This window comes from Coloeus monedula (assembly GCF_965178545.1).
Source record: "Coloeus monedula genome assembly, chromosome: 6".
Classification (NCBI taxonomy): Eukaryota; Metazoa; Chordata; class Aves; order Passeriformes; family Corvidae; genus Coloeus; species Coloeus monedula.
In genome coordinates, this window is record NC_138786.1 from 14,750,680 (window position 1) to 14,760,200 (window position 9,521).

Here is a 9,521-nt window from a genome sequence, read left to right on the forward strand (position 1 = left end):
AACCTGGCCTTGAACACTGCCAGGGACAGGGCACCCACAGCTTCTGTGGGCAACCTGTGCCAGTGCCTCACCACCCTCACAGTACAGAATTTCTTCCTAATATCTAATCTAAACCTGCCCTCTTTAGTTTGAAGTCATTCCCCCCTTGTCCTGTCACTACATGTCCTTGTAGAAGTTTCTCCATCTTTCTCACAGGCTCCCTTCAGGTAGTGACAGGCCACAGTTAGGTCACCCTGTTTGCCCTCCACTTCTTGCTTTCTGGAAAGGTGTGAATTCAAAACAAGATGTAAGAGATCATGTGTTCTTCTCTGGCACCAGCTGCCTCACTGCAGTAGCTATTCACTAATTAGGTACTCAAATGCTCAATTTTCTATATTCATAAAAGTACAAAACTAATTAAAATCCTACTGTGCCACAGCATTACAAACTCGTAACGCCACCTGACACTTCCCTGACGTGTTCACATTCAAAACAGAAATCCCAAAGAAGGTGGAGCACCTATAGGCTTAGTAAAACATCTTTCTATAGGTTGCATTCTGTGCCTAGAGATTTTGCATTCATGGCCAGGTGTTGGCCACTTCAGGATGTGAGAATGGCTGGGACAAAATGTCTCTTGACACCCACAGGATGTGATGCCATATCTAGCCACATCAAAATTCTCCATCTTGTAAATGTATCTGGATTAGGAAAAATATGATGGATATGCAAAGAAGTGAAGCTTTGAACTAGGGCTTGTCCTTTGATGATTTATCCAAAAGTAGGTAGCAGATGCCAAGAGCTGTCCCTAAGGTTGGTCCCAGTTGTACCAAGGCTGTGGGAGTTCCATCTGAAAACAGCAACACTGACTATAGTTCAGTTACATTTCTAAAAATGCATTGTTTATTTTTACATAATGAGAAAAGAGGGAATGAGTTTGAGTCCTATTATTTATGCATCCACAGACAGCAAATATCAAAGCCACCTACAGTTACCCTAATGTTGCCTAATGCCTTAAAGGTACACTTGCCAGAATCCAGCTATATCCAATAGTACCAGTTTTTATAATCACACTATCAAAAACCGTGCTAAACACCCTACCTATTTGCTTGTGTAGTAAAGTACAATACCAGGGAGGGAAATTTTTCAGAGATAACCCAGTTTCTTAAGCTGGTGTATTTTTCAGTGAAAGAGGCAGGGATAGAGCAGCACTCCAGAACTGACCTCTCCATTCTTGGCTCCTTTTCCATCCATTCAAGCAGCTCTTAGTCTGAGTGACTGCACTGCAATTGCTGCTCAGTCCCCGTGCAGACGACGTTTATTTACTCAAACGTGTACTGCCTCAAACACATAATGGCTCACAGCTGGGATCTCCCGGGAAACCACCCACTGAGCCATTTCTGTGCTAAAGAAGGTGCCAGTGCCTACAATGCACCGTTTCCCCTCCAGTATCTCATTTCACACCCTCTCTCACTATCTTATCATTGCTGTTAATAATACACTGAGAAGACGGCTTCCATTTTCGTGCTCCCTCTCCCCAGGGACATGGCAGAAAGTGGGATGGAGGCACAGGCAGCCCTCTAACTCCACTGTGCTCTTCCTGGGCTATCCCAATTCCCAAACCCAGGGCCCACCCCTTAGGAGGAGAGGATGGGTTGCTGAGCCATGGAGCCCTCAGCAAGCTCCCGTGCACGGAATTTCCATTCACAGCAAGGCACTGCACACTGCAGCAGCCGTGAGTGGAGTTCCTGAGCCCCCGCCAGTCCCGCAGACCTTGGCAGGGCTTTGAGTACGGCGGAGAAGTGATCCAACATCTGCCCCGACACCCAGGGATTTCTCACCGAACGAGCACGGCGAGCTGCGTACCATCTCCTCACTAGAGGGAGTCTCAAGACAAGGATTACCCAGCCCTCGCCGGAGCTGCTTCAGGAGCGGGGTGGTGGCATCACAAAGCAGGATGTTGAAAACGGAATGATCCCTCAAAAAGCCAAACAACGGCAGCTGCCATATTTCAAAAGGGCCTTTTTTTTAGTTTCCTTCTACAAAGCGCATTCTTTACATGATGCTGTTTCCCTTTTGAAAGAGACCCTGAACGTGCAAATGAGCACTAAGCTAATGATCTTCCTGAATCGACACCTCTGTACGAGGCTTCATCTCAGAGTGCAGTAAACCACAACTGGGGAACAACATGAGGACTAGCTGGTATTTAAAACCCCAAGATACTGACCGTGAAAAGCTACTGTTTACACTTAATACCTTGAAACCACAGTCCTAGGGTAGGAGCCTACGTGTTAGTGAAACAAAAAAGGCAACACCTGTACTTTTTCTGGAGGAAACAGGATTACACAGGCACCAGCTCATGGTCACTCCTGAGGCTGCTCAGGAAACAGCTTCTTTGGAAGCAGATGGCAAGTTATTTTTCCCTCAGGAGTTCCAAAGGTTAAAACTGCATATGTTAAAGGCAGCTTAGGGACGCTGCTTCACTTGGTCTCTGAAGCTCCCAGGGTAAGTGTGATCACCAATGAACAACCAAGAAAACTCATAAAAATCGTCCTGTTAAATATGAGAACTCAGATGAAGGAATAAGGAGTTGTCATCCTGGCACACCTTAAATTTACGAGCAGAGTTTCCCTGTATCCCTAGTTTAATTGTCTCTGTTCAGTGCCTCAGAGACATTTATATGCAGTTCACTGCATATAAAGCCATGGCTCAATTGCAGCTACAATAGTTTTATAAATCTTTGCCTAAAAACCTTTTTTTAATGTATTTTACTTTTTAACAAGAGGAAAATTAAGTGCTGTAAATATTCATTTATTTGTGTTCACTGAGTATTATAAAGTGTGACGGAACTTAAAAAATCACACAGACTATTCATAGTCTAAATAACTGTCTGTATTTTAACTTTCTACCTTGTTTTCAGATGAGGAAAATAACCAGCCAGTTATCCATCCTGATGAGTAGATTTACCTCAATCTACAGATAATGACAGTATCACCATAATAGTCTTTATTAATTAATCCATTAATTATTTACTGGTCCCAAATTGCATTTTAGTTGGCTCAGTCTTTGGATTAACAGCTGCTTGTCTGCCCCTTGGGCTGAACTTTCCTTTACATTAAGCACTATCAACCACATCAGTGGTTTCCAAATTTCAATTCTAATTGTATTACCATTTCTACACTGAAAACTGCTCCTGCAGATGATTTTATTCTGAGGACAATGGGAAGGCTGACTGACTGCAGCCAGCCCTGGAATACTCCTTACCATTACTGTGATTTTAACCCCAGCTCCCAAAAGCAACACTCACATGCCTTTGCTCCCGTTTACTTAAAAGCAAAAGTTTTCCTTTAATTCCTTGGCAGCTGCAGTTGGGCTGGAGATTGCTAAGCCATCTGTGCCTGACGTGGCACTGCAGACCTGGGCCCTGCCAGCTCATGCATGTTTCATCACAGCTCAGCTTTCAGTCTAGACGTGTCCTAAATGTTTCAGATGTCCCTTGGGCTCCTCAGGACAAAGCCAGGGTGGCATCAAGTGTGCACAGAGCATTTACTTACATTTAAAAATGAAACAAAAAACCTCCCAAAACAAATTAAAAAAACCTCAAAACCAAATTGCAACACAGTAGTTATGAAACAGGGAAAAAACAGCACTGGGACTACAAGCAGTGCATTCACATGCTGCCACAAATGACTGGCTGAACAGATGCAGTTTGACCCAAAAAATGGCTAATGCACATCATCCTGCTCATGCCTGATGTGCAGGTGTCATCAGTAGAACTTCAAAGTGGTAACTCCCAACTGCTTGATGACATGGTTTCTTTATTAGTAAAGTCTGACAAACTTATGTATCTAAATAACCCTTTCACAAACAAATTCACAGAGAACAGCCCTTGGAGGCTGCCTGGCTTTAGCTGACTCTCAGTCACATATCTGGCAACACTGGTGGACTAAAGGCTATTTAAATAATTGCAGCTTTTCAATTAAGAGAAAGTAATTGCATGTTTTAAAGCAATAAAACTCTTTAATGCACTTTCACAGTCCATTACCTAAACCTTTGTAAAGTGAAGAACTGACTCATGTTTGTGAGTTGGGGGGAAAAAAGAAACCAACAAACTCTGTAGATGCAGCTCACTTCTCACATAGCTCCTCAAGGCTGCCCAGAAGATGAGCAGGCTGTCCCACTCCACTTACCCACTTACATGGGTAAGTATGCATGCACAAACAAGGGTATTCTGTTTTCCTTCCAGCTCCCCAAAAAGTAGCAGTGTTCAAAGGAAGCACAGAAAAGCAGCATTTGGAAGGAGCTGTTTTGAATCACCAGCTTGTGGGCTTTCATCCCAAACCATTTCTACTACAACTTCTTATCCGAAGTATCCACAAGAAAGGAAGGTACACATTTTCCTCTGACACACAAAGCAGTGCTGCAGGAGAAGAAAAAGCAATTCTGCTTAAGAACCAGGGGGATCTGAAAGCTTTTCAGTTTCAGGCACACATAGAGGAGAATGGGACTTTCATGCCCTGTTGGTCACAGCCACCAGATCTCCCTAGCTAGGAAAAGCAAACACATCTTGGGTATTTCTCCAGAGGAATTCAACACCTGCATAGGGTGCAACCATGAAACCCATCCTTCCTCAACCCTCTTCTTTTTGCCTGCGCTATGGACTTCCAGCATTCTGGGGGTCGTGGTCCTCAGTGTCTGGGAGAGGGGGACACCCTCAATCAGCACCTTGCTGCGCTCCCTTATCTTGATAAAAATGTGTAGAAATCTGGTGATTTGCTTTTGCAGCCCCATCAGAGCTGGATGCAGTGCAATGCTTAATGGACATGCCAGCTGCTGTGAAGGGTCTTCAACTTGCACAGCCCATTTCCCCTTTCCTGAGGGAACTGAACTCTTTAGGCAAAAAGATGATGAGCTGCTCTCAGAAGGATCCTTTGAAGTTAAAGACAAAGATCTTTAACTTGCTGCTGGAGACAAAACTGCATTGCAAAGACAACCAAGTTCCATTTTCACAACCACACAGACAGCTCATTGCTGATGCTGCACATTCAAAGGTACTACAAGAAATCCTCTTCTCTCAGTTTGCAAGGTGACTCTCTTATCCTGTGTCCTTTGGGCAGGGTGTTTATGCTTTTCTCTTTGGTCCACTTGAAAACACCTGGAGAAGACACACTGCCTTTAAACCCATGTTAGCTCTGCCATGAGTCAAATTGGCTCTGTGTCTGCCCTGGAGGGAGGTCAGTGCAGCTGTGTCCTGGATGTCCAGATTTACAAGCACTGACACACCAGAAATAGAGAGTTTTGAGAGGGCTGGACCTAAGGAGCAACAGAAGTACTGCTCCTGATAAGATTTCACAGGATTTGTCACAAACTAATAAAGTATTTAGAAAAAACCCAAACAGAATCCCACACAGATCTGATTGTCTCACTACGAGACATCTACAGAGTGCTACACTTGCAAACCAATGCATTAAAAAGGAAGAAAAATGTAGATGTAGATCTAAATCTAGCCTGAGGACTAGATTAAGCTTAAAAACAGAGCTGGCCTGAGAATTTCAAAGTGTCCATGGCATCTGTATTCCTGTCTGCCCTATAAAAGTCAGAAAGCCTAATCCAGTGAGTAATGGTGTCTATATCTTAAAAGGTTTTAAGAAACTCTTACAAGAAAATTAAAAAGAAAAAAGGACAAAAAAAGGGAAAATAGCTCTTGGAGTTTGTAAAGTGTTTTCCTGAGGAAGCATATTTTAATAGGATGACACTGACCCTTTAAGAGAAAATAAATAGATTATTCCTCCTGCAGCAGGGAAATCACTTGTACTTTGTAATTCCTAAGTTTTTAAATTGTGCTGGCATGGCTGTTTCAGGGACACAAGAAAGACTAGCAAGGAGAAGCCGAGAACTTCATAAGCCAGGGAAAATAAAATATGTAATTACATGGTACATTTGTTACAGAAGCCTTGTAGTTGGATGAGTACTAAATTAATATAAATAAATGCATTTTCATAGCCAGAGGACTAGAGGTTAGCAGTGTTTAAGCTGTCAAATAACATTATTTTTCCTATTTCTTACTGAGACTGAATTCCTCTTGCTTCCTGTATAAATAACCAAATATATAAATACCAAGACATAAATAATCAAGTTTCTTTGACCTCCTTTTCACATCTTTATCTGCTTATCTAGCAGTAGGAAGTATTCTCTAGTCTCTCTGTGTCTGTGTGCAGAGAGTAAATGGTTTCTGACCTAAAGAGATTCAAATTCAGTGGTTATTGGAGGAAGATATAATCAAGGATAATGTCAGACAAGAGCTACTGGGCCACTCAGGCAACTGCTTCTACCTATATCCTGTGCTTCAGATAACACTACAGCTTTCAGATTTGTCAAAAAAACCACCAAAACCAAAACAAAACCACAAAAACAAACAAACAAACAACCCCCCCCCCAAAACAAAACAAAACAACAAAAAAGTTGTTTTCAAAATAATGCACAAAGTCTGGAGAAATGTATTAAAAAAAAAAAAAAAGACATTTCTAAAGTTCTCAGGTACATATAATAGATCTATGAGTTCTCTCACTGTAAGGGCAGTACAGAGCACTGTTTGATGCAATTTGCAGGGGACAATAATTTTGTTTCAGTTGTACAGAGTCATTTGGGCCAGGAAGGTGTAACTCCTGAGTCACTGTGCAAGCACAGTTCAGCCCAGGAGACCCTGGCTGTAGCTTTCTATCAAATGAATCCATGCAGTGCTCCACAAGATTTATTCACCTGGCATGTTATTTTTGCTATTGAGAGCCTCTACAAAAGCTCCCAACAAACTGGTATAAACAAAGGCTGAATTTTACTTGGGTTTTTGCTTTACTTGAATTGTTTTATTTCAAGTGAGTGAAGAATGTTATATTCCCCACTATGAAATGCTGAAAGTAAAGTGGTTGGGGAAAAAATTCATAGCCACAAATTGAGGTTATCTTTAATCCAGCCATTCCACCACCAATTTGCTTCCCAGGAGATCACAACGGACAGAACAATTTCTCTTTCCTTCTCCCCTCTCAACCACAAGATGTAATTTCATATTTACCCTGCTGTAAAATCCTAGAGGCTAGAAAGAAGTATAGATTTTGCATTTCATGCTTGAGGACTGTTACCATCAAACCTTTTCTTGGAGTTTATTTCTTAACTAGTTTGTCCTCAAACTATAAATCTTCTTTTTCTGTAGCAAAATAAAGAAAATTTTAGTTGGTGGATGATGGTGACTGGGCTGAAAACAGCCTGCTCAAGTCAAGTGCTTAATTGCTGTCATGTTGATAAGAGTCATGCTTTGGTCATGCTCCTGCTGCCAGGAAAAAAACTTTGAAAACACCCTTTAAGAAGGAACAACATTTCTCCCTGCTAATCTATGCATTGTGACACACTAAGTGTGTACATATGTGAGTGCAGTGTCCCACTGAGCCCAGGAGCAGAGCACCCAAACCCCAAGACACACACTCTTTTGCTGTGGTGCAACTCTTCCCTCTGCAATAAATCACTCTTGGCTCAGTGTCCCAGGAGTATTTTACTGCAGCAACTTTTTAAAGAAAGACTTTGTCTCTTGCTTTAGCAAACTCTTCTGTTGTCTCCCTGGGACGAGAAATTTCTACACAAATCACAACCAATAGGACTGTGTGTCTTGGACTTTCCATATCAAATTTTGTACCTCAAAAAATCAAACATGTTTAGAACAAGCCTATCAACTCACTCTTGCAGGCAAACTGTATTATTTTATAATTGTTTGTTACCTCTTAGAAGTTAGTTAAACTTGGGTACTAGTTTGCAAACACCCATGCCTCTTTTAGAATGGATGAATAAAGGAATAAGAGACCCCACAAAGTTATTACAGGTACTGGAGTCTTGCTTGAAAATATGATGTCCCTTAGGGTAAGCATTTCTGTATGTCAGAAAATTGTGGAAATTTTCCGTTCTCCACCCCACTCTTGCAATGAATGAGCTGTAGCTACAAAGCAAACTTCAAAAGCAAGCTAACACAGCTTTCCACCTCTAACTTGCTATGGACCAAGTCAAACCTCTCAACAACTGCTGATCAGTATTTTTTCATTTATTTAAACTGTTTCAGGAAAATGAATGAAACATGAGTGCCAGCACACCATTTTAGCCAGGCATTCTCTGAACCACATCCAGACGTTTTTAAGTCAGTAAGACGACATCTGTTGAATTTAGCACACTTTGGAGCAGTTTCTCTGAGAGTCAATATGAAAAGCAGTGATCACTGGATACTGAGTAATGAGAACACACTACAAAAAATTTTTGTGGACTTGTGTAAATCGGGAAATATTTTTTAACGTGAGATTGTGGATTTTTCTATGCATACACTAACTCCCTTCATGACAGATCAGTATAAGAGCATTACTACTACAATTAACTTAATTCCTTCCTGCTTTGTAGAAGAAGCCAACAGGGCTGCTAATAAACTGTCTGCTAAACAGCAAATCAAAGGCACATAAAATCTGTATCATTTTGGAGCAGAACAAAACTGTAAAGGTCATTCTGATAATATCACTCCTGAGCACAATACGGTAAGTGAGAGGATCCAGCAGCTACTTGACCCTACCTACATTGCCTACAGAACTGCAGGTTTGGGATCAGCAACATGCATGTGGAATGGGAAGAAAGAGGCAGAATCTATATGATCCATCACCTCCGAAGAAGTTGTCTCCGGGTTAATGTTAATAGTTTTTAAACCAAGCAGGTTTTTTTTCATATGAAAGTCAGCTGAAGGTAAGGGATTTCTGGCACAGAGTTTTGAACACACAAGTTTCACACTGGGCCTGCTCAAGGCCAAGTCCAAACAATGGGAATAAGGCAGCAGGGAGTCTTATCTTTATACTTGTCTCCTCAGGTAGTTATTTAATGTTACAGGACATCAGTGAAATGTGGAAATTACAGTTTTAATAGTAAAACATAAACCACTTGGCCAATGTGACACACTTATGGAGTGGCTTTGCTGCCAAAACATTTATTTACTTCCTTCTGAAAAAATAAAATAAACAATTCTGCCCCATCTAACCAAGAAGCAGTTCCCACTTTGAAGATAAAAGGGCGCTGCTGCACATCCAAAGGCTACTGTGATGGGACACTTCAGTTCTGGGTGTATGGAAGGAACAGAAACTGGGTGAGTTTAGTTACCTGCTTTAAGGGACTATTCCCATTTGAAAAAAAAAAAAAAAAGTAGCAAATAAGGACTGGATGAGGATCGGTCTGGTTTAATCTTCTATAGAACTTGCAACAAGAAAATAGAGTGAAGAATGTAGGCTCAGATGTGAGTTTCTACTGAAGATGAGACTTTTAAGGAAACACAAATTTCAAAATTTGACTTAGCTCCACTTAGAAAAGAAAATGGACTCTTCAGTGAACACAGAGGTGCACATAAGAGTAGAAACACTTGTGATACCATTGAAATACCTTGAATAGTAATATTGTAATTCAAGACTTCTGACCATGGGTCACAGGGCTATGGCATGCTGGGGAACTTTTAGTTCTATTTTTCTCCTTAAACAAGG